We start from the raw sequence: 24,539 nt of genomic DNA, 5'->3' as shown, positions 1-24,539 counted from the left end.
TGTGTAGGCCATCATCATCATTATTATTGGTGTTAGGGGAGGGGTATTATTATTATTATTGGTGTTAGGGGAGGGGTACCTCTGGTGGTCATTCTGGTGGTACTTTGTCCACCTTTGGTCCCCACCCTACACTCAGCTCTCACCTGTGGCTCCTAAAAGATGTCAGCATGCAACAGCGGCCACATCCCAGAAGCAGCTTTGACTGGCCAGCTAAACCAGGTGAGGGTAGCTGATGAGTCTTAAGCCCTCTGAGAGGTAGGGACTTCCCCTGAATGTGAAGGCAGGATCTGGCGGTTTGAGCAGATGAGACCGATAGTGGGTCCAGCAGTCAAGGCGGCAGTTTCTGCATGTGCTGTGGAGAGAAATGAGGGGCAGATAGGGCTTGTCAACCTGGGAAGGTAGGCCATCTAGGAGAAGGAAAGCTCTGGTCCGAAACCTCCACTGTCTTGCGGGATATCTTTGGGAGAAGAAAAGACTGAGGAGTAAATCCTATACAAATCCAGAGGAGAGTACCTAAGGCGGACGGATGGCCCTGTGTACACCAGCAAATCCTGCAGCCAAGCTGGAGCCAAATATTGCTCTGCTTTCCTTTGGACCATATAAGAGAGGCTGAGAGTGAGGGTCTTGTTGTCTGGGCAGAGCAGGACCTCCATACACAGTGACCAGGCTTGCACCCTGGGGAGGTCACCTTGGTGGTTTGACTTCACCCTCACAGGTGCACTCCATTGTCTCTTGAGACAGACGGGTAGTTATTATTCTTAACGGCAAGTATCTTAACTCAGTATTGGGTTTGTACTTCATATGGGATGCAAACCACCAGGTGTGGTCTTTCATTTACATAGGTAAAGGGACCCCTGACCATTAGGTCCAGTCGTGGGCAACTCTGGGGTTGCGGCGCTCATCTTGTTTTAGTGGCCGAGGGAGCCGGCGTACAGCTTCTGGGTCATGTGGCCAGCAGGACTAAGCCGCTTCTGGCAAACCAGAGCAGCACACGGAAACGCCGTTTACCTTCCCGCTGGAGTGGTACCCATTTATCTACTTGCACTTTGACATGCTTTGGAACTGCTAGGTTGGCAGGAGCAGGGACGGAGCAACGGGAGCTCACCCCATTGTGGGGATTCGAACAGCCAACCTTCTGATCTGCAAGTCCTAGGCTCTGTGGTTTAACCCACAGGGCCACCCGTGTCCCTATTCATTTGCATACAAGGCTTCTAAAACGGCCCCCTTCTAGCATCCCCTCATGCCTCCAAAATGCTTTCCCAAGGTTGCAGACCCCTCTGAAAGTGAACCCTAATGGAGACAAGGCCCTGCTGACCGAAGAAAACATTGGCTCGCTCCTGCAAGTATGCTTGACAAACATGCAAGGGTAGGGAATGGATCCCAGACTTTATGAACAAGGGCGTCTTAAAGTTATTTTTATAATTGGGATGCCATCTCTTTCACCCCCAACGACCTGATCTTTGGATTGTTATTACAGTGCGCATTGAGACAATTAATCTTCTTGTCAAACCAATGAGAAAACTGTAGCGATGCTCAGGATTCAGACTGCATCCCTGAATGTCCCAAATTCCTCCCCTGCGAAAAATCCAATCGCAATGCCGGAGCCTTACAAGAAAAGTAATCTCGCTGACCTCAGAAGGATTACTAACAAGTTTTTCGTGTGGATTGCAGACGTGGTTGATGCTATTTATAGTAACAAGTGGAAACCCAACTCCAGCTAAGGAGGAAATTAAGTCATGCCGCCATGCCTCAATTAGGAGCGGGCTTGGCAAGGTATCCCAATACACTTGGTGAATATTTTATGCATCAGGAAAATGGAATAGAATTTATCATCGAAACTCAACATTTCTCAGAGTAACCCTAGAAGATGCTGTAACACCAAGCAGGACTCTGCACAGCTCCTGCGGAGAGTGATTCACATTCTGGAAACACAAATGTGGACTCGTTTTACCCGGCTGAGAAACAATCACTTTAATGGATTATTTTGTCGGAAATTTCTCTCAATATCTTTGCTTAGGAATGTTTATGTACAGTTTCGGGGGATATATTTACATTCCTACCATATGTCTATTGATATCCTGCAGCTGCCTCTGTAATTTACATTTAAACGCTAAACTTTGCCACACATAATCATTTCACTATTCCAGTAATTGCATGCTTCTAAATCCCTCAAGTATCTTAAATAAATGTTAAAATTAGATTTTTTTGGGGGGGGGGGTTTCACCCTCCCAAGTTATAAGAGCAGCAAAGGACTCTTAAATGTTCGTCATTGTATACATATATAAATAATTATTGATTTGGTATTGACCCGAGTTATCATCTGCTATAATGCTGGGTATAGATTGAGCAGGATTTGTTTCACTTAAGCCATATGTATGAGTTGCTTAAGAAGATCAAACCTATCCATTCTGAAGGAAATCAGCCCTGAGTGCTCACTGGAAGGACAGATCGTGAAGCTGAGGCTCCAAGAGTTTGGCCACCTCATGAGAAGAGAAGACTCCCTGGAAAAGACCCTGATGTTGGGAAAGATGGAGGGCACAAGGAGAAGGGGACAATGGAGGGTGAGATGGTTGAACAGTGTTCTCGAAGCTACCAGCATGAGTTTGACCAAACTGTGGGAGGCAATGGAAGACAGGAGGGCCTGGCATGCTCTGGTCCACAGGGTCATGAAGAGTCGGACACGACTAAATGACTAAACAACAACAACGAGTTGCTTGCACTGGCTCAAAGGGGTGGGCTGGATGTGGGGAGATATAGCTTCAGCATCCACTCTTATAGTCAGGAGCCTCCGCCATCTTTGTTATGTTGCGGACTCTCAATTTGCTTCACCAAGCCCTTCAAGATACAAGAGCCCCACAAATGTCACATGCTTGCCATATTTTATGGCTCCAGAGAAAGGCTACCGAAAAACATTTGTGTACAAATCAAAGCCAAGATGTGACGGAGACATCCGTGCACAAACTATAGGGATTCTATTTCAGCTCTTCCATTCGTGCTAATTTCCTCTTTATTAAAATTCAAGCCTTTTGGAGCCTAGAAGCAAAATTGTCATATGTAGGCCGGGATAATGCTTTTGCTGTCAAAGAAGTCTGCATGAAACTCAAGCACGTGCAGTTCCAGAAGATTTGCACGGCTCAAGAGCCACCGATGAGCTGAGAGCAACCTGCAAAAGAGGCAACCTGCCTGCTGTGGTATTCAAAAACAAAACCAAACCAAAACCCCAGATCTTGGAAGACGAGTCACTAGCATACTTGCAAAGGAGACAGAAGCCTTTGCTTCCTAGGTTCTTGAAGCCAGAGGAGTTTTTTTCCAAACATCTCACCAGCTAGGTTCCTTTGTCAGGCATAAACCTCATGCTCTTCATTTTGAAGGAGCTCCTCATCGCAACTTCTGTACAGAAGATTTTGCATAGCAAATGAACCAATAAGGGAGATGGGTGTCTTGTGTGCAGATTTACAGCAGCCAATAAGTTGATGGTTTTAAGGAGTGTAAAGATACCTTTCGGGAAGTTAATATGAAGGAGGGATGGGTTTATTATTATCTTCCCAACCTACATGGCAAATATTTCTCCAGAGATTTGGCCTTGGTTATTGAAGCCTCGCCCTGTTGACACATTGATTCATCCTTACAGATGTGACTGTCAAGCAAAAGGCTTTTTATTCACCATAACTGTCTACAGCAGATAAGAGGCATTCTTTTGTGTTTTTTGTTTATTTGGTTTTATTACATATTTTGTATTCTCATCTTGTATTTTTCTGTTGTGAACCTTCAGATGAAGGGTGGCATACAAATTTAATAAACGATGATGCTGGGACGCAGGTGGCGCTGTGGGCTAAAGCCTCAGCGCCTAGGACTTGCCGATCGAAAGGTCGGCGGTTCGAATCCCTGCGGCGGGGTGCGCTCCCGCTGCTCGGTCCCAGCGCCTGCCAACCTAGCAGTTCGAAAGCACCTCCGGGTGCAAGTAGATAAATAGGGACCGCTTACCAGCGGGAAGGTAAACGGCGTTTCCGTGTGCGGCTCTGGCTCGCCAGAGCAGCGATGTCACGCTGGCCACGTGACCCGGAAGTGTCTCCGGACAGCGCTGGCCCCTGGCCTCTTAAGTGAGATGGGCGCACAACCCCAGAGTCTGTCAAGACTGGCCCGTACGGGCAGGGGTACCTTTACCTTTACCTTTATGATGATGATGGTGTTAACTCATCACATCAAAGTGCACGAGTTAAAAGTTTAAATCATGGAGATTCTTTGAAACTGAATGTCTCTTGTTGGGTCCTCTCATTTCCTCTGAGACAATAGATGCAGACTGTCTGGGCAAAGCCTTGGGGTAGACTACAAGGGGAACTCTGCGCTCTACATAGGGCTACCTTTGAAGCTGACCCAGAAACTACAACTAATCCAGAATGTGCCAGCTAGACTGGTGACTGGGAGCGGCCACCAAGACCACATAACACCGGTCTTGAAAGACCTACACTGGCTCCCAGGACGTTTCCGAGCACAATTCAAAGTGCTAGTGCTGACCTTTAAAGCCCTAAACGGCCTCGGTCCAGTAGACCTGAAGGAGCGTCTCCACCCCCATCGTTCAGCCCAGGTCCAGCGCTGAGGGCCTTCTGGCGATTCCCTCCCTGTGAGAAGCAAAGTTACAGGGAACCAGGCAGAGGGCCTTCTCAGTGGTGGCGCCCGCCCTGTGGAATTCCCTCCCATCATATGTCAAGGAAATAAACAACTATCTGACGTTTATAAGACATCTGAAGGCAGTCCTGTTTAGGGAAGTTTTTAATGACTGATGTTTTAATGTATTTTTAATCTCTTGTTGGAAGTCACCCAGAGCAGCTGGGGAAACCCTATCTGATGGGTGGGGTATAAGTAATAAATTATTATTATTATTACTACTACTACTACTACTACTACTACTACTACTACTACTACTCTGATCTACTCCTAGACCATAAATTGAGGCCTCCATCCAGCGTTTCCTTTGCTTGTGTTTGGAGCAGAGGTCCCTGAAGAGGTGTAACATTATGAACCAATGGTATCAGGGAAGCTGAAACAGAGCCAAACCACTGTTTGAGGTACCAACATTGAACCCCATCTTCTTTAATGAAAAATGTAAAATTTGTAAATAATTGATTTGTGTGTTGCTACTGGCCTGGACTCGACTGGACACGAGCATCCCACCTACTGTGTCCTTCTGACCTTCTGCTCCACATTTTGTTATCATCAAACCTCCAGTCAGCTGGAATGTGGGAGGGGGCTTTTTCACTCATGCGAACCCACCAGACTGTGGAGCCCCATGGCTGGCTCTCTCTTTGTTGACTTTTTAGCATTCTGTTCCTTTTCATCAAGTCTTCGCGCTGATTTGGGTTATTTCCCCAGCTTTCTAGGAGTCATGCTTTAGCTGACTTCGTTGTTTTTTTTAAGAAAACTGTTTCATTTTGTATTTATTTGATGCAGCTTTCCATTCAGCAAAAACAAACTAACAAACAAAGGTTCTGAGGGTGATTTATAAATATCAGTATATAAGACAAGACACAACACAAAAGGAAAAGGGACTGGGAGGGATGTGGGGGGAAGCAAACTCAGGCACTAATTTTTAGTTTGAGGAGAGGAGGAACCAAAAGTTGCAGTCCTCTCAGCTAAGCTGATACCAAAGCCTGCAGTTCCATCTCTTCCATGTTTTCACTTGCAATTCTGGGCTACTTTGGGGCCAAAAGGCAAGGTGGAAATGATTTCATGAATGAATGAATGAATCAGGGCAGATGGGAGATGTTGCAAACTCCGGTTTTGTTTAAATCTTCCAAAAGAGCAATTTTCATTTACGTTTTTCACAATGACTCTTTCTGGAATCAAAGTATGAAATCAAATATTTTTGATGACAGTTTTTAACATAGTCCTTTTATATGGTGGAGTTTTTATATATTGCTTGTTTTGATTTGTTTCATTGTAATTTAAAATTGCTCTAAGCCACCCTGAGAACACGTTGAAGGACAAGATATGAACCAATCCAGCAAAACAGCCAAATGTGGATCTACTTTTCATTTAATGCCAGTACCAGCCATCTTGGTTTTTGGAACTGAAATCACTAACGAAATCAAGCACACAATTTGTGAAGCTCTCGGAATACACAAGCCACATATGCAATGTGTGCAAAACATGGTTTTTCTCCCTCCCTCCAGCTTTGCGTTTACAAAAGAGCTATAAATAATAATTGACTTTTAAAATTAATTTTCCCAGTCACATCAGTGGAAGAATCACTTCTCACCGGGGATTCCATAAGCAAGCAACTTATAAGGTCCTCCACTAATAGAGTTAGTTGTAATGTAAACACTTATGGCATTAGACAAGCCTTTCTGATTTGCATTTCATGCTGATCCTACCATGCCCCAGTCAAAGCGCCACAAGATTCATGTTCATTAAAATAAACAAAAATCAGTAAACAAATGCTTTGGCTAAATGGTGCCTTCAGTACACTGAGAACAAGAATGCAATTAGCTGGAGTGTTTACGAAATTTTAATCCAGGGGACTGGGCTCTCAAATTGCTGTTTACATTTGTTTAGCTGCTTCCATTGCCAAGAATAAGTAATTTTGTAAAGCTTGGAGGCGTCACATACAGCAGAGACGCTAAGTGTTCTGCAGAACATCTGAATAAGCCCAAACAGCTCACTTTCCTCTCAGATGTCACAGGTTGGCACCGTTCTCTCTACCGCATGCTTTCCGCATTAGACGCATTCAAATCCATCCACAATGGACTCAAAATATAATAGGGCATCATCCTTAAAACATGATTTTTCAACTTTGTTTTACTCAGCCAGAGGGCCCTCCTATTTGCACGGGAACAGCACACGAAAATGCGGAACACTTCTAAACAGTGTTTTGAAAAGGAGCAAAATAGAAACAGAAGTTTGAAATACAATTTGAGTGGGAATTCTTCAAATATACAGTGGTACCTCGAGTTACAAACGCTTTGGGTTACAGGCTCCGCTAACCTGGAAGTAGTACCTCGGGTTAAGAAATCTGCCTCAGGATGAGAACAGAAATTGCACACCGGCAGCGTGGCGGCAGCAGGAGGCCCCCATTAGCTAAAGTGGTACCTCAGGTTAAGAACAGTTTCTGGTTAAGAATGGACCTCCGGAACGAATTAAGTTTGTAACCAGAGGTAACACTGTACTTCTATTTTGCCCTTATCCAGGTTATCCTCTCTGTGATACACTGCTGTCCAGTTTATCATTCTCACGATTATGCAGTTCAGCATGAAAACAAAGTATTTCTTTAGCACCACACTTTCATCACAGCCCTCTCTTATTCCATACTAGGGAAGCTACGATTCACAATCTCTGCACGTTGAATCAACCCAGAAATCAAGGAACCTCCTTGGTTGGAAGGATGCGCCTGTGCTCCCTTCGCTGCCAAAATTCCAGAGCCGATCACAGCATCTGGGGTGGCCTCTGAAATGCATTCTTGGCATGCGCAAACAGACCAAGCATGGCTGATCTCTCTGCACATGCCAGAAACCCTGTGAGACAGCAAGGGAGCACTGTTTTCACGGATCTCATGCAGTATTGCTGGGCTTTGTGCTTAAGAGAGACAGTGTGGTGTAGTGGTTAAGAGCGGTGGACTCGTAATCTGGTGAACCGGGTTCGCTTCCCCACTCCTCCACCTGCAGCTGCTGGGTAATCTTGGGCCAGTCACACTTCTCTGAAGTCTCTCAGCCCCACTCACCTCACAGAGTTTGTTGTGGGGGAGGAAGGGAAAGGAGATTGTTAGCCGCTTTGAGACTCCTGAAGGGGAGTGATAAAGCAGGATATCAAATCCAAACTCTTCTCTTCAAACTCCCTAGGATGCTTGTCCCAGTGTGTCTTAGAACCCTGCACCCCATGCCTCCAACATTCAGTGTCTCAACAAAGCAGATTTTCACCACCTCTTTTTATGCTTGAGACCACAAACAAGCAGGGTGGTAATCTAGTGTGGTCCAAGGATGTTCCTAGGCTTTGATAGGCTCCCTTTCTGCATGGGATTATATTTGCCTGTAGTAGAATTATTCACCTGCAGCTTATTAGTTCTGCAGTGTTCATAGACACACAACAGACATCTCTGTTTTCACCAGACGGTTGTCATCAAGCTTCCTAGAGGCCAAATGTCAAGAATCTACCTGCACTGCTTCCTCTAAAAAGAAAAGAGCTACCGCATATCATTATATTCAAAGTAATGATTATGAAAAGCAATTCAATTGTTAGATTTTTCAATGTAAACTATTATCAAAAGTCTAAAACAAACCCTCTGTTAATGAGCGAGATTTCCTAGAAGATGCAGGAATTCTATAACTATTTCAATTATTTAACTGTCTGCATCAAAATCTATATGGCGCGGAAGACCGTGTGTGACAGCAGCACTTAGAGAATATAAAAACCCTGCAAGTTTTCAGAAATATTAACTATCATGTCAAGCTTAATATAGCTTAGAGTGAGATTTAAACCCTTTAGAAGTATCAACAGCTCCTACCTCTAGATTATTAAATATGAGAGCAAGAGAAGGGAATTGGATTATAATAACATGAAGCTATTTGAGATGATAGCTTTGGGAATGTGTTATTTTCACTGCAGGCCAAATGAAAGACGCAATGCTAAAGATGAATGAAATATGAATTATTCCAACTGGAAGTGGAATTTAACTTGCAAAATATTCTTGAAGGACAATTGAGACAAGTGCTGCAACTAAGACACACCATTCAACAGGACATACTTTGAGGGAACATGAGGGTTAATTAACGAGTTAAATGAAATAAAGTAATTTGTGCTACTGAAACGCAAAGGATGGCTGGGACCTCTCTATACCTGCAACGGTGGAAATAAACAACTGGCAGAATATAAAGCATGAATGTGATGGATTAACTTCCTCCCCAACCCCGCCCTCAAGGAACAGAAGCTCAGGTACTGAAGAGGGAGAGGTAAGTGGAATGCTCACTCATGCCTGAAAGAGATTTTCTAAACCCAAAATGGGAGTCTGGTGTTCTTCTAAGCACAGTATTGGCCACAACTTCCAGAGCTTCAAACTGAGATCTAATAGCACGCAGAGCAAAGGATTTCATTTGTTTATTTATGGAATTTATAGACCACTTAAATCATAATTAGCATTTCTAAGCTGTGTGTATAAAAATAAATCATGCAGAGAAAAATAAAATAAAATTCTATCATAAACCTGAACACAAAATCCCCCCAAACCTACCAGAACAAGAAAGTATTTTCCATATACCTGAAGTTCAGCAAGGAGTTTGCATGTTTAATCTCCGTTGGCAGGGAATTCTACAGGCTACACGAAATGCATGGCTTCTTGAAGATGTGAGACATCCGTCTGAGCCGGGGGGACCACCAACAGAGACACCCCCCCCCGACCCCCAGGATCTCAGTGTTGCTAAGAGCCTTGTAAGTTGATGCAAGAGCCTAGAACCTGGTCTCGTAGCATATGGGCAGCCAGGATAAGCTTTTGAGCATCGGAGGGGTGTGTTGGCAATAATCTGTCTCTATTAACACTCTAGCTGTGGATTCTGCACCAGCTGGAACTTCCGGACCAGGCACCCTGTCAATGGGATCCAGTACAGCTCCAAATATGTGTGGTTCTTTCATTCCCATTAAGCTACACTTCAGATATGCAGTAGTCAAAGGTGACCCAGATCACTCTACCAGCTCAACTCTTCAGGGCCTTCCAAGTTCATATAGGGACAATGCTGCTATGCTCCACTCACAGTATGTCTTGATTTACTGAACAGGAAGGTGGAGGAAATATAGAGAGATTTGGCCTCAGTAAGAATGTGCTGTGTCTGATGCTGAGTTACCTGCAAGCAGGTATGGAAGGGCGCTGGATTGCAACAAAGAATCTACCCCACTTCTGTCCTAGGTTGGGACCATAGGTAATGGTCTGCCTCCATCCCTCTTTTTATTAGGATGTTGTTGTTGTTGTTGTTGTTGAGGGGGAGAAGGGGGAGATGCAGTACTACTAGTAGAAGTACCACCACCACCACCACCCATCCTTCGTCTAAGGAGGTCAGGATGAATCCTTATTCCTCCTGCTCTCTTTATCCTTACAACTCTAGGCTAGCTGGAACCACAAAGCTGCTGTTCAGTGAGCTTCAGGGTTTTCATGGTGCTTTTCATGGCTTCAGTTTTATACGGCTCTTAAACCATCTCCTGGATTCCAAAGGATGGAGAGGAAGTTCATAAATATGTCAGCCTGAGCAAAAGGAATTCATAGTCACAAGCTGTGGTGGCCACTAAATTACAGAGTTTTAAAAGAGGATTAGACAGATTCACGGAGGGCAGAGGTGTCAATCACGGGATATTAGGCATGCTGCCCAAATGGCACCGTGGTTAGAGTATTGGACTAGGACCTGAGGAACCAGGCTTTGAATCCCCACTTGGTCCTGAAGCTCGCTGGGTGACCTTGGGCCAGCCATGGCCTCTCAGACTAAACCCACCTCATAGGGTTGTTGTGGGAATTGAATGACGAGGGGGAGAACCCTGTATGCCACCTTGAGCTCCTTGGATAATACAGGTGGGGTATAAATGTAATAATAATAAAATAAAATAAATGGTATGGGGTGCTGCACTTCTGAATACGGATTGCCAGGGGTCAAACAACAGGAGGCGGCTGTTGACTTTATGCTTTGCTTGAGGTCTTGCCAGAGGCATCTGGATGGTCCAGCACAGCTCCACTTAAAAGGTAAAGGGACCCCTGACCATTAGGTCCAGTCATGGCCGACTCTGGGGTTGTGGAGCTCATCTCGCTTTATTGGCCGAGGGAGCCGACGTACAGCTTCCGGGTCATGTGGCCAGCATGACTAAGCTGCTTCTGGCGAACCAGAACAGCGCATGGAAACACCGTTTACCTTCCCGCCGGAGTGATACCTATTTATCTACTTGCACTTTGACATGCTTTTGAACTGCTAGGTTGGCAGAAGCAGGGACTGAGCAACGGGAGCTCACCCCATCGCGGGGATTTGAACTGCCAACTTTCTGATTGGCAAGTCCTAGGCTCTGTGGTTTAACCCACAGTGCCACCCGTGTCCCCACAGCTCCTCTTACATTCTGTAAAATTAGTATTTTAAGGGAAAACACAAGTGCTGCAGCTGTGTATGTGTGTGTTGATTTGGGTCAAGGAGTGAGGAGTATGCACTTCTGTCCAGAAGTTAAGCCCAGGAGCATGTTGCATAACCACAGGGATAAGGTTCGATCCCTGGCTCCTCTGGGTCAGGCTGGGAAAAACTACCAATCTGTGATACGATACGATACAATATCTTTATTGTCATTGTCCCATGCAGAACAATGAAATTGAAAAACTACTGTAGACAATAGTGAGCTAGATGGACCATGGCTGGACACCGAGGAATGTGAGGCTAACCTTATCTGCTAGTCAGGTTGATCATGGGAATGCCATGAACATAGTATAACTTTGTTCTTCAAAGAGCATCTGGCAAGATGGTCTGGGGGACTTCTCCTTTCATCCCTTTTGCCTCTGGGATGCCCTAAGGTCCTGTCCTAACATCTACCTGAAACTGCTGTGTGACATAATCCAGAGGTTTGCCCTGAAATGTCATCAGTATGCAGAAGACACTCATGTCCTGTCCCACAGAGGCTGCTAAAATTCTGAACAGGTGCCTGGAACTGGAATGGGGTTGATTGAAAGTGAACAAGCTTAATCCAGTTTGGAGAGAAATGCTGTAAGTGGGTGAGAGAACTGGGGAGGATCAGGTGTCCAGAGGTGCTTTATACCACCTTAGGTTGCTATGCAATCTGTGACCTTGTCTGGAGAGGCACTACAGTGGTACCTCGGGTTAAGAACTTAATTTGTTCTGGAGGTCCGTTCTTATCCTGAGGTACCACTTTAGCTAATGGGGCCTCCCGCCGCCACCGCATGATTTCTGTTCTCATCCTGAAGCAAAGTTCTTAAACCGAGGTACTATTTCTGGGTTAGCAGAGTCTGTAACCTGAAGCATCTGTAACCCGAGGTACCACTGTAGTGACATCCAGGCTAGGCAAATATAACACACTCTAAAGTGGTACAAAAATTGACACACACTCTCTCACACACACCTGCATCTGGTGACAAGTGCATGTCTGGGCCCAATTCAAAGTCATGGTGATTACCTTTGAGACCCAGCACAGATGGATGCAAGGTTCCCTGAAGAACCACCTGCATCCATATCAACCTTAAAATCTGATTCTGAAATCCTGCTGAGTTGCCCACATCCTAAGATGTGGTTTGGCAGCAGTGAGTGTGTAAATAATAATACTAATAATAAGAAAATTTTATTTATACCCCGCCCTCCCTGTCCGGAGCCAGGCTGAGGGCAGCTAACATCATAAAACTAACACAGTATACAAAGAACATAAGAACAGGCAGTCAATTAATTAAAATACATCTTAAAATTAGTTCAGAGCAAATTAAAATCTGGACAGATGGCAGTCCACGGGTAAAATTGAGGTGTCTTCATTGGTACTAAGCTGAATACAAACCAGCAGTGTGATGAGGCTGCTTAGAAGAAAGCTAGCCCTGTGTGTGCCCTGACTGCCTGTCCTCCCGATTCTGCCTGAGCTTCCTATTCCAGGACTTTGGCACCTCCCTCTCTCCTCATCTCCTTCCTACTCATTGTCTTCCCCTGCCTCTCCTGGAATAGTCACCTCTGCATCCAGAAACCAGCCACAGCACTTACCTCCCTGCTCTCATTTCCTGAATCATGCAGATAGCTCAACCAGTACAGCATGAGACCCCTAGATCTCAGGGTCGTAGGGTTCAAGCCCCACGTTGGAAGAAAGATTCCTGCCTTGCAGGGGGTTCGACTAGGTGACTTCCAACTCTGCAGTTCTATGATTCTATGGCCAGCTCTATCAGTTGCAGTTGTATTTGTCCATGGAGTTTTCTTGGACTGCCAGAAGATCAAACCGATCCATTCTGAAGGAAATCAGCCCTGAGTGCTCACTGGAAGGACAGATCGTGAAGCTGAGGCTCCAAGACTTTGGCCACCTCATGAGAAGAGAAGACTCCCTGGAAAAGACCCTGATGTTGGGAAAGATGGAGGACACAAGGAGAAGGGGATGACAGAGGATGAGATGGTGGGACAGTGTTCTCGAAGCGACCAGCATGAGGGAGGCAGTGGAAGGCAGGAGTGCCTGGCGTGCTCTGGTTCAGGGGGTCACGGAGAGGCGGACACGACTAAACGACTAAACAACAACAACAACAAAATCACTTGCAGTCACCCAAAGGTCTCCCTGAAAAAGTGCCACTATTTCCCTTTGGCTGACCATGATGCCTGGAACTGCCTCCAGGAGTGCCTCTGTGCAACCACGTCTCTTATGCCCTTGAAGACCCTCCCCAAAACTCACATTTTCTGGGAAGCCTTTGAGTCATCGCCCCCTAAGTCCCTATTGTAACTTTGCCAAAGTGCTGTTTGTTTATAGTACAAAAATGCAGACTTTTCCAGGTATCTCCCAATATGTAAGCAAAAAGCATTGGAAAGAATTATGGTTGTATCTACAAGATGAAAACTATAAAATCAGTATAGGTAGCGCGATACAATTAAGTTCATGGCTTTCCAAAACTATTTCGCAGCAGTTAAATCCAGATAGAATAAATGCTGTAATTACCTGAATTTGTTCTTCAGCTGCTAAAAATCCATATATCTTTTCTGCAGATTACCGAATTCAGCATTTCTGAGGAGGAAAGAGAGAAGAAATAATTATGCTTACACGCATTAGTCTCTAAGAAATTATCACAAAGTATAGAGCAGTCTTTTCATGCTTGTCTGCAAAACAGCTGGGCCAACTGTATCATGTGCAATCATACTATATGCAAAGGTTTAATATGAACAATTGAGGCATGACAATGGGAGTTTCGTGAGCATTAGCTTTCCTACTGGGTTCGAGCGGGATGGAAAATGCATTCCTGGGTGCTGCTCTCTGTTGTCAACAGTCCCTTTGCGAGGGTGGAAGTGTTCATTGATGGGTCAAAGCAGTCCAATACAGACCAAGAGCAATGGCAGACCTTGGGAACTTAAATTCTAGCAGTGTCCTGCACAATGCCAAAATCTGGCTCACACACAAACCTCTCACCTTCTATTCTTCATCACAGTTGTGGCACCGGTCTACTGCCTTTAGTATCGCAAGATTGTCATGAGAGCACATGGACTAAAATTGTCAACCAAAAGCTTTACTTTTCTGGTTTATCACCACAACAGTTACTAACACTGGGCTTCAGTAAAGGAAATAATTTAATTAGACAGCACCTATATGATATCGAAAGGGACGCGGGTGGCGCTGTGGGTTAAAGCCTCAGCGCCTAGGGCTTGCCGATCGAAAGGTCGGCGGTTCGAATCCCCGCGGCGGGGTGCGCACCCGTGGTTCGGTCCCAGCGCCTGCCAACCTAGCAGTTCGAAAGCACCCTCGGGTGCAAGTAGATAAATAGGGACCGCTTTCTAGCGGGAAGGTAAACGGCGTTTCCGTGTGCAGCTCTGGCTCGCCAGAGCAGCGATGTCACACTGGCCACGTGACCCGGAAGTGTCTTCGGACAGCGCTGGCCCCTGGCCTCTTAAGTGAGATGGGCGCACAACCCCAGAGTCTGGCAAGACTGGCCCCTACGGGCAGGGGTACCTTTACCTTTTATATGATATCGAGCGACAGAATAACTTGGCCACAATAAGGAAATTTTGTCCATGGTATGATTATTTTCCACCTAGACATTCTGACGCTTTGGCACCCTATTTGCAAAATTTAACGGTCCCAAATTACAGATGTGCTTTCACTCTCGCAAGATTGAACATACTGCCTTTGGCTGCGCTTGAGGGTCGATTTCAAAAAATTCCTCCGGGAAAACGGTTATGTCCCTGTGGAGATGGCAGTATTGAGTCAGTGGCTCATGTGCTTCTGGCTTGCATTCTTTATGAAGATTTGAGGAGTGAGGTGATTACCCCTATATTGTCCATTCCCGGTCGCTCAACCATTGCTACTGTGTCCTTTCTTTGAGCAGATCAAGATGATCAGGTGACAGCAAAAACAGCAAGGTTTTTAGCAGGTGCAACTGGAATAATATCTATTATTTTATTACTGATGTAACCCCCCCAAATGTATTTTCTATAATTGTTTTTACCTCTGTCTTCAGTACATTCTATTTTATTTTATTGCTACGGCTAGTGGCTGATGCTAGTGATGTATGGAAGTGAAAGCTGGACCATAAAGAAGGCTGATGGCCAAAGAATTGATGCTTTTGAATTCTGGTGCTGGAGGAGACTCTTGAAAGTCCCATGGACTGGAAGAAGATCCAACCTCTCCATTCTGAAGGAAATCAGCCCTGAGTGCTCACTGGAAGGACAGATCCTGAAGCTGAGGCTCCAATACTTTGGCCACCTCATGAGAAGAGAAGACTCCCTGGAAAAGACCCTGATGCTGGGAAAGATTGAGGGCACAATGAGAAGGGGACGACAGAGGATGAGATGGTTGGACAGTGTTCTCGAAGCTACCAGCATGAGTTTGACCAAACTGCGGGAGGCAGTGGAAGACGGGAGGGCCTGGCGTGCTCTGGTCCAGGGGGTCACGAAGAGTCAGACACGACTAAACGACTCAACAACAACAAGAAGCGGCTGATGCAAATAAAGATTCTTTCAACCTCAACCAGCCTAGTTGTGGGACCCCCTGCAGCTCCCCCCGGGCTCCACCCCCAGTGTGCCCCCATTAACCCGCCTCTGCTAAAAGGCTTGCACACATATATGAACCAGGCCAGAGTGCCTTATTTGTGGTATTTTCAAACTTTTAGTCCCAGTGGACTAAATCTGGACTCACTAGCTCCCCATTTTCATTCAGAATTTTATGAGATTCTGTTCCATATCCAGAGCGCGTTTCAGAAAGGGAGGAGGAAGAACTGCACGGAGGTGCATAACGAAAGCTTTTAGCCTTTGTGAAAATTTTCAGATCATAAAATATTAAAAGCACCAGCAACTTAACCTCCAGCAAGAGTTACAAACAACTGCCTGCATCTCAGGATATGGATTATATCAACTGACCATTATAAAAACATTAGCGTCTACCATTATGGCCATGTATCACAGTAGCGTACATGATGCCACATAACTGTCTAAAATGGTATATTGCGGCAGCACAATAAAAAGGCTTGACATTTAGCAGCACAGAGGCAGAGGATTTTTGCATAGCTCCGTGCAACTACTTGCGGGGTGGCGGGGAAGGAGGCAGAGGGAGAGAGACTGGTTGATTGGGTATGTGTTTCCGAAGAAAGCAGCTCGGCTCCCAATCTAAGCTTTGCATGGTGTTAGCTGATAATGAATCAGGGGTAGATGGATGGCCCGTCCTCCTTTCAACACTTCTGTGTTACAAGAAAACAACAGCTCATTTCCCTAACCCTAGAATTACTTGGAACTCTTCCAAGGCCACTTTGCCCTCAGCGATTCGTGCTCTACTTCCATCTCTTCCTTCCTCAAAGGCTTAACTGCTTTCAGATTTGCTTTGTGGATGTACAAAGAGCTTAAAAGCTTGTTCTGACAGCAAGCCCTTTGGGTTCATCTCAAAACAAATTTACTTCTGTCAGAGGCAATGTAAAATATATTTTGCTGTAATTTAAAATAAATTTGTTAAGGAAATTTTTTTTAGAGCAAATTTCTCCTCGGGTCCACAGAGCAAATTGCATTTTATTGAAAAGAATCCGAACTGCAATTTTGCAAAACAGAGACATTTGCGCTGGGAGATTTGTTTTTTAAAAGAACTCTGCTGTATATGCCACAGCCTTGCAGTAAGCACAAATCTACTTGTGTAAGACAACTTGGTCACTGATTCCTGTTGAATGGCATTCCTCGTAATTGTCCACGGAGCTTCTCTTGGCTCTGTTTCTTTTGTTTTGCACTATCCTGGAAATCCAGAAGTATCTCATAATTCGAGCAGGGATAATTCACTTCCATTTCCAAGGAGCACAGGTGCTGAAAGCCAAATTGGCCAATGGGGGCAGCAATCTTTTCACACCCCAAGAGAGTCCCTGGGGGGTGACATTACCTTATGATGAAGCATAGTTCCCATGGGGCATTCTGTCCCAGACTGAAAGAAAACATCACTGGGAAACTGAGGATAGCCAAGTTGCTGCTTTTAGTTGGATCGGGGAGGGGGGGGTTGGTCTTAAAAGGGGGCATGGATAGCCTTGTCTTCAAGGTAAGCTCATCCTTAATAAAGATGCCTTTGATTGCACCTGCCCTCTGAAGGAGACAATATTCTTGCCCATGTTCATAATTGCAAAAATTGCTCCCTATAATTTTTGGAGCAGTGTTGTGAGACTAACACAGAGAGAAACTAAAAGAAAAAATAAATGCAAAATTCATTTTAAAAGGGGGGAGGGGAAAGATGAGGTGTTTGGATTTGATATCCCGCTTTATCACTACCCAAAGGAGTCTCAAAGTGGCTAACAATCTCCTTTTCCTTCCTCCCCCTCAACAAACCCTCAGTGAGGTGAGTGAGGCTGAGAGACTTCAGAGAAGTGTGACTGGCCCAAGATCACCCAGCAGCTGCATGTGGAGGAGCGGGGAAGCGAACCCGGTTCACCAGATTACAAGTCCACCGCTCTGAACCACTTCACCACACTGGCTATGAGGTCCAAAATATTCCCTAAAACCCTTTTTGTGCTGCGTGGGATTGTGATTGGAGCAAATTGGGGGTCACTTGGTAGCTGGCAAGATTATGTGTGTGTTTTTCCCCTGATGGTGCACCCCACTGCCCACTTTTTCCTGGAGCAATGTGATATCAAAAGGGGGAGGGGGAATCTACCTCTCCCTGGAACTTCCCAATCTGGTGAGTGAGGGTGGGGAAGGAAGGAAGGAGTGGCTCAGTGCCATGCTGCCTATCAGCCAGGTGGAGCTGGCCGCAGGAGCTTCCTTCAGCCCATATAGAGGTGTGGTTTTTTTTAAAAAAAGAATCATGGCAAGAAAAATTGATGGACTATGCAGAACTGGCAAAACTGACATACAGTGGTACCTCTAGATACGAACAGGATCCGTTCCGGAGCCCCGTTCACATCTAGAAGCAAACGTAACTAGCGACGGCATGTCTGCGCATGCACACGTCACTTTTCGCCGCTTCTGCACATGCGCGTGACGTCATTTTGAGCATCTGCGCATGCACAAGTAGCGAAACCCGGAAGTTACGCGCTCCGTTACTTCTGGGTTGCCGCAGAGCGCAACTCGAACGCGCTCAAATCGAAGCGTATTCAACCCGAGGTATGACTGTATAAGCTACGGGACAAGGATAACTGTGACTTTAAAGATGAATGGGAACCCTTTACAAAGTATTTGAAGACGAAACAAAGCGAACTGGACTCCTTGGCTGGCTTTGAATAAACATTCACAAACTTTTTACTGATAATAATCAGCTAAATAGTTTGAGGATCTCTACAACTGCGTAACATGCAGAAAACAGCATTTTCAGAGAAATCAAAGACTGGAACTGAGGAAAGCGGGGGGGGGGGTTGAGTTTTGTGGGGGAGGGGGGAGGGAGGAAAAATTGGGGGAGGGGAATAAGGATGATATGTTTCTGGATAATATGTTTTGTTTTAATTTTGAATAAAAAAAGTTTTTTAAAAAATACATACTAAAATAAAATAAAATAAAATAAAGAAAAGATTGGGGATATCCCCCCACAAAGTTATGTTGCCACCTGCTAGCCTTGTGGCACTTCCTTTGCCCCCAATATGGAATAATTATTTTATTTTATTTTTTAAAGGTGTGAGAGAGAGAAAGAAGGAAGGCCCCTGGACTTCACTGCCATCCAGCCATGTGCTGCAGTGGGCAACTTCCTTGCTTTTTCCAGTAACAGGGCTTTCCTTCGTGTCAGTCAAGGTGGAAGGGACATGGGCCAGCCTTGCAATTTCATTGCCTGGGGGGGGGGGGTTCGTTGCTTTGTCTGTTGCCTGCCATGTGCTGGTGGCAGAGACTTGCTTGTTTGTCCCTAAAGGGACTTCCCTGGATTTGGGGTGAGGGTGCCACCCAGCGTGCTGTGTTTGTTAACACCATGTTTACACGAGAGGCAGCGCTTGCTTGCTGCCCATTCCAAAGATCTAATTTGTCAGAGAAATGGCTGGATAAATCTGCTATGTATGCACATGAAGTTTGGGAGGGCAGAGTGTGTTTGTGTGTGTGTGTGTGTGTGTAAGAGAGAGAAAGGAGGGGAGAGGAAATCAGGTGTGCATCATTTCCTCCTTCCTACTAGATAACAAGAATGATGCTTTTTGTATCAGTTGACTTCTAAAAGCAAGCATGAGGTTGGATCTGGCCAGGGTTGGGGTATGGAGAGGCGCTGCACTGTCAGACATAGAATTTAAGAGACGACATAATTCTGGTCATGTTGGAAAGATAAAGGAGGTAAGTTTAATCCAGTCTGATAGTCTTCGAAGCTTCACGTCTTAACCTTTCTTCTTTGTCGCAACACAGACATTTCTAACCTCGGGAGAGGAGGTGGAATTTATTCTTGCGGTTATCTTCAGATGTGTGCATTTTCTATTTATCTCTGAGTTATACGTTTCCCGGGTTATAAATATATAGACTCACAGGGCCTGATCTGGCAGTGGCTAACCGGGAAGGAAACCTCGGGGTCATAGCAGATAGCTCAAGGAAGATGTCAAGCCAGTGTGCAGCAGCTGTGAAAAAGGCGATTTCCGCGCTCGGAATCGTTAGGGAAGGAACTGAGAAGGAACAAAGCGGCTAATATCAGAATGCCATTATATGAATCTATGAGCCTCACGTCAAAATGGGACACCATGGAGCCGAAAAGGGCAGTGAGAATGATCAAGGGGGTGGAGCAACTCCCCGGTGTGGAAAGGTTAAGACATTTGCAGCTTTTTAGTTTAGATTAAAGGTGAGTAACAGGAGACGTGACAGAGGTGTATAAAATTAAAATTCTGCAAGGTGTGGAACAAGCGGGATGGATAAAACCTTCTCTCCCTCTCTCATAACAGTAGAATGTGGGGACACCCGATGAAATGGAACGTCAGAAGAAGGGAAGAAGAAGCGTTTGGATTTGATATCCTGCTTTATCACTACCCGAAGGAGTCTCCAAGCGGCTAAAATTCTCCTTTCCCTTTCTCCCCCACAACAAACACTCTGTGAGTTGAGTGGGGCTGAGAGACTTCAGAGAAGCATGATGGGTCCAAGGTCACCCAGCAGCTGCATGTGGAGGAGCGGAGACGTGAACCCGGTTCACCAGATTACGAGTCTACCGCTCTTAACCACTACACCGCACTGGCTCTCAGAAGATTCAGATAAAAGAAAAGTACTTCTTCACAGAGCACAGGTTAAATTATGGAACTTGCTCCCAAGGGAAGTAGAGACGGCCACCAACTTGGGAGGGTTTTAAAAGAAGATTAGATAAATTAATGGAGGACAAGGCTACCAACACCACTAGCAATGCTGGTTATGTTTTATCTCCACTAGCAGAGGAAATACGTTTCTGAATTCCAGTTGCTGGAACAGAAGATGAGGAGAGATCAGGTCCTGTCTTGGGGCTAATAATAATAATAATAAATTTATACCTCGCCCATCTGGCTGGGTTTCTCCAGCCATTCTGGGTGGCTCCCAATAAAATATTAAAAACACGATAAAACATCAAACATCTAAAGCTGGGAACTGCCAGAAGGCACTCAGAGCTGCACCTCAGGCTGAACAATGGGGGTGGAGAAATCTGGCTGGCCACTATGAGAACAATATGCTGGACTGGATGGACCACTGCCCTAATTCAGCAAGTTCTTCTTATGTTCTAGTATCAGCTAAATAAAATGTTTTGTTTATTTGTTTTTTGCTTTATATTAGTCTTTCCATCTTGAAGATGAAGCAAGCATGGTAGTAAAAGGAAAATGGATGAGCTGGGGTGGGTGTAGTAGGCTAGTCTACTTATAACATCCCTCTCAGTAGGTGGGATCAGAAGCAAGTTCTTCCTGGGAGCAGACAAGATGACCTCTGCAGTCCAAGGGTATTTTAGAGGTAGAGGAGGTAGCATAGTGGAAAGGAGCTGATGGTTTGGCCTAAGAGGTGGGAATTGGTGAACTAAACCAGAGTCACAGCTAGAGGGGGGCTAGCCAGGCTTTTTGCCCCAGGAGAAGCCTCCAGAGGGGCCACATTAAGGCTTCCAACCTGTGTTTGTGTGTATACATGGTTTTGGTTGTTGCTGTGTTGTTTTTTTTTTTGCCAAACTGGGTCTTTCACCCGGGTGAAATAAAGCCTAGTTTCGCCCCTGACTTAACTCCCTCCTCTCTTACAGACCTCAAAGGGAGTACTGTGTCTAATTCTGGGCACTCCAATTTAAGAAGCATATAAACAAACTGGAGTACGTCCAGAGGAGGGTGGCAAAGATGGGGAGGAGCCTGGAGACCCAAGTCCTATGAGGAAAGGTTGAAGGAGCTGAGTACGTGTAACATAGAGAAGAGATGCCTATGGGACAATATGTTGCTCATCTTCAAATATCTAAAGTGCTGTTACATAGATGGTGGAGCAAATCTGTTTTCTATTGTTCCAGGTAGTAGGTCCTGAACTAACAGCTTCAAATTATATGGGGGGCGGGGAAGAGTTTGGATTAATCATGAGAAAGAACTTCATACCTGAAGGTATGAAGAGTTTGTATACCAATCGGGGGGCCATATTCAACCAAGTGGTCCTGATGCGGGAAACCTATGTGATTTTATGTTGTGTACTGCCCTGAGATCTACAGTTATAGGGTGCTATACAAATAAATAGGGACGCGGGTGGCGCTGTGGGTTAAACCAGAGCCTAGGGCTTGCCGATCAGAAGGTCAGCGGTTCGAATCCCCGCAACAGGGTGAGCTCCCGTTGCTCAGTCCCTGCTCCTGCCAACATAGCAGTTCGAAAGCACGTCAAAGTGCAAGTAGATAAATAGGTACCGCTCTGGTGGGAAAGTAAATAGCATTTCCGTGCACTGCTCTGATTTGCCAGAAGCGGCTTAGTCCTGCTGGCCACATGACCCGGAAGCTGTACGCCGGCTCCCTCGGCCAGTAAAGCGAGATGAGCGCCGCAACCCCAGAGTCGGCCACGACTGGACCTAATGGTCAGGGGTCCCTTTACCTTTTTATACAATACAATACATAAAATAACCTACACAAGGACTTTTGCTAGCTCCAAAGGGCTTCCCTGCACTCTCCCTTTTCCGTGCCCCCGCCCAATTGGATTGGTGTGGGTGGGCTGGGGAAACCCCCAGAGTAGGACATATGGGGAGGAGAGGGCAGATCATTCCATCAGGCAAACAGAAATGCTTGCACTACATTGAATTCCTCCCTGGATCCTATGGAGGAGTTTGACATCGGCAGGGAGTTAGGACTCCATGACCTTCGACGAGATCCTTTCTAACTCCATGATGCTATTGTCTCCCAGTTACCACTTGTGTATCTTCTGCAGTTCAGAAAATATCCCTTTCTGTGCTGTTGTTGTTGAGAGGATCACAATTCCTCCTCTGATGGTTCTTTTCTAGTTTTGTATATTAGCACATCAGTGAAGGCAGACCATGTGGAATAAACCTTTGCCTACATATTTCTCTGTGAGGCTAGGAATTCTGACGCCGCTTCTAGCCATTCAAATAATAAGTAACTTAAACAGAAGCAACCCAAGTAATGAAAATGATTGGGATGTGGTCCAGATGCAGCTACCTTATTTGCTTAGACACCATTTATTACTGTTACATTTTATTACGGAGTAGTAAAAATTTATAAGGCAACATCCTGTGTTGTTTCCCCACTGGGATAAATGATACAAATGTACTATTAAATCTCAATGCCTTCTGCCAGCATGCCAAGCTCCATTCCATTTCTGTTTTCATAACGTGTCAACAACTTGCTATTTTTGCTCAGCGGAGCCTTTTCTGTATTTAAGATATTTAAATCTTCTGCGAAAACAGGAAGCTCCAAAGGCGTACAACCCTTATATCTCCTTCCTATGACGTTTAACGGCATGGCGGTTTAAACAAGAACCTAAACAAAGAAATCTGAGGTTGCATTTTCTTGCTTTTCCTGTAATGAATTACAGGTGAAGGGGCCTTGATTCTCACTGGGACCATTGCATAGCTAAAACCTCCCTCCCCAGCTGCAATCTGGATAAAATGTGGTCCTCCGAAGAGCTATGAAATGGCACCACCTGAGCAAGGAATGACAAAGGGAGCACAGTAATAAATAGGCAGCATCTGGAACATATAGACCCTGAACCCGCAAGCACAACAAGAGTAGCCGGCAAGGTGAGTCATGGGTTTGGGTCACCCTACTGACAGTGGTATTGCTGCTGCTGCTTACCAGAATGGTCCAAGGGCAAGGCAGGGTGGAGGTGAGTTTAGGGCTATGTGGGTGCACTGGCAGAGCCAATCCAGTGCTCTTGACAGTGTGCTCATGCAACTCTGGCCTTGCCAGCACCCTGCCCAATCCAGCTGTCAGGAAGGCAGCTCCAAAACCTTGGCTCCACTATTCTGGCTGTTCATGGTGCAGAATACAAAAACAAAATAAATAAAAAACCCACAACAAACCAGAGGACAGTCTTCTATTCAATGGGCTGTCAGAGGGCAACCCTCATTTTTAAGTAAGGTAAAGGTAAAGGGACCCCTGACCATTAGGTCCAGTCGTGGCCGACTCTGGGATTGCGGCGCTCATCTCGCTTTATTGGCCAAGGGAGCTGGGGTACAACTTCTGGGCCAGCATGACTAAGCCGCTTCTGGCGAACCAGAGCAGCGTACGGAAATGCCGTTTACCTTCCCACTGGAGTGGTACCTATTTATCTACTTGCACTGGTGTGCTTTCAAACTGCTAGGTTGGCAGGAGCAGGGACCGAGCAACGGGAGCTCACCTCGGTGCGAGGATTTGAACCGTCGACCTTTTTATCGGCAAGTCCTAGGTTCTGTGGTTTAACCCACAGCACCACCTGCATCCCTCATTTTTAAGTAGTAGTTCTCTATTTGAAGGGTGGTCTGGTCCAAAGCCTGTTTACAGAGAGAATTTAGAAAGTTGCCCATCAATAATTAGGAACCTCATCAGCAGGCTGAGCAGGACTACAGGCTACTTTGTCAACGTTTTCTCCACCTTGATGAGATGTATTATTTCTGCTCTATGATAGCTATTGTTTCCAATTGTGTATCAATACATATAAATTAGCACATGCAAACCTTGTACAAATCTGAGTCCTCTTTTTCCTTCTTTTCAGCGACGCCTAAGTAGCCATGCTGAATCCCAGTTCTCTTTCAGGGCCAGACATGGGCTTTCTAAGGAAGCAGCAATGCCCTACAAGCTGAATCTGAGCCTAAAGAACGGAACTGCTCAATCTTTGAAGCAAATATGATTGATCACCTCACACTGCGCAGAGGACAAAGAAGTACAGTGGTGCCTCGCAAGACGAAATTAATCCATTCCGCGGGTCTCTTCGTCTTGCGGTTTTTTCGTCTTGCGAAGCACGGCTATTAGCGGCTTAGCGGCTATTAACGGCTTAGCGGCTATTAATGGCTTCGCGGCTTAGCAGCTTTAAGAAAAAGGAAACAAAC

General features: G+C 45.5%; 1 protein-coding gene across 13 annotated transcripts in view; it reads right to left on the bottom strand.

Moving 5' to 3' along the window:
• ADGRL3 (adhesion G protein-coupled receptor L3) overlaps positions 1-24,539 on the bottom strand; it is a 548,617-nt gene that overhangs the window by 404,529 nt on the left and 119,549 nt on the right. For all 13 annotated transcript variants that reach the window (XM_081893739.1, XM_081893730.1, XM_081893741.1 and 10 more), the window contains exon 2: positions 13,630-13,695. The gene's annotated coding sequence lies outside the window, so the exon portion shown is untranslated. The remainder of the gene's footprint in view (positions 1-13,629; positions 13,696-24,539) is intronic.

This window comes from Podarcis melisellensis (genome assembly GCF_964234715.1).
Source record: "Podarcis melisellensis genome assembly, chromosome: 17".
NCBI classification, from domain to species: domain Eukaryota; kingdom Metazoa; phylum Chordata; class Lepidosauria; order Squamata; family Lacertidae; genus Podarcis; species Podarcis melisellensis.
The sequence above is the reverse complement of the archived record's forward strand: the minus strand, read 5'-3'. Positions and strand labels throughout refer to the sequence as shown.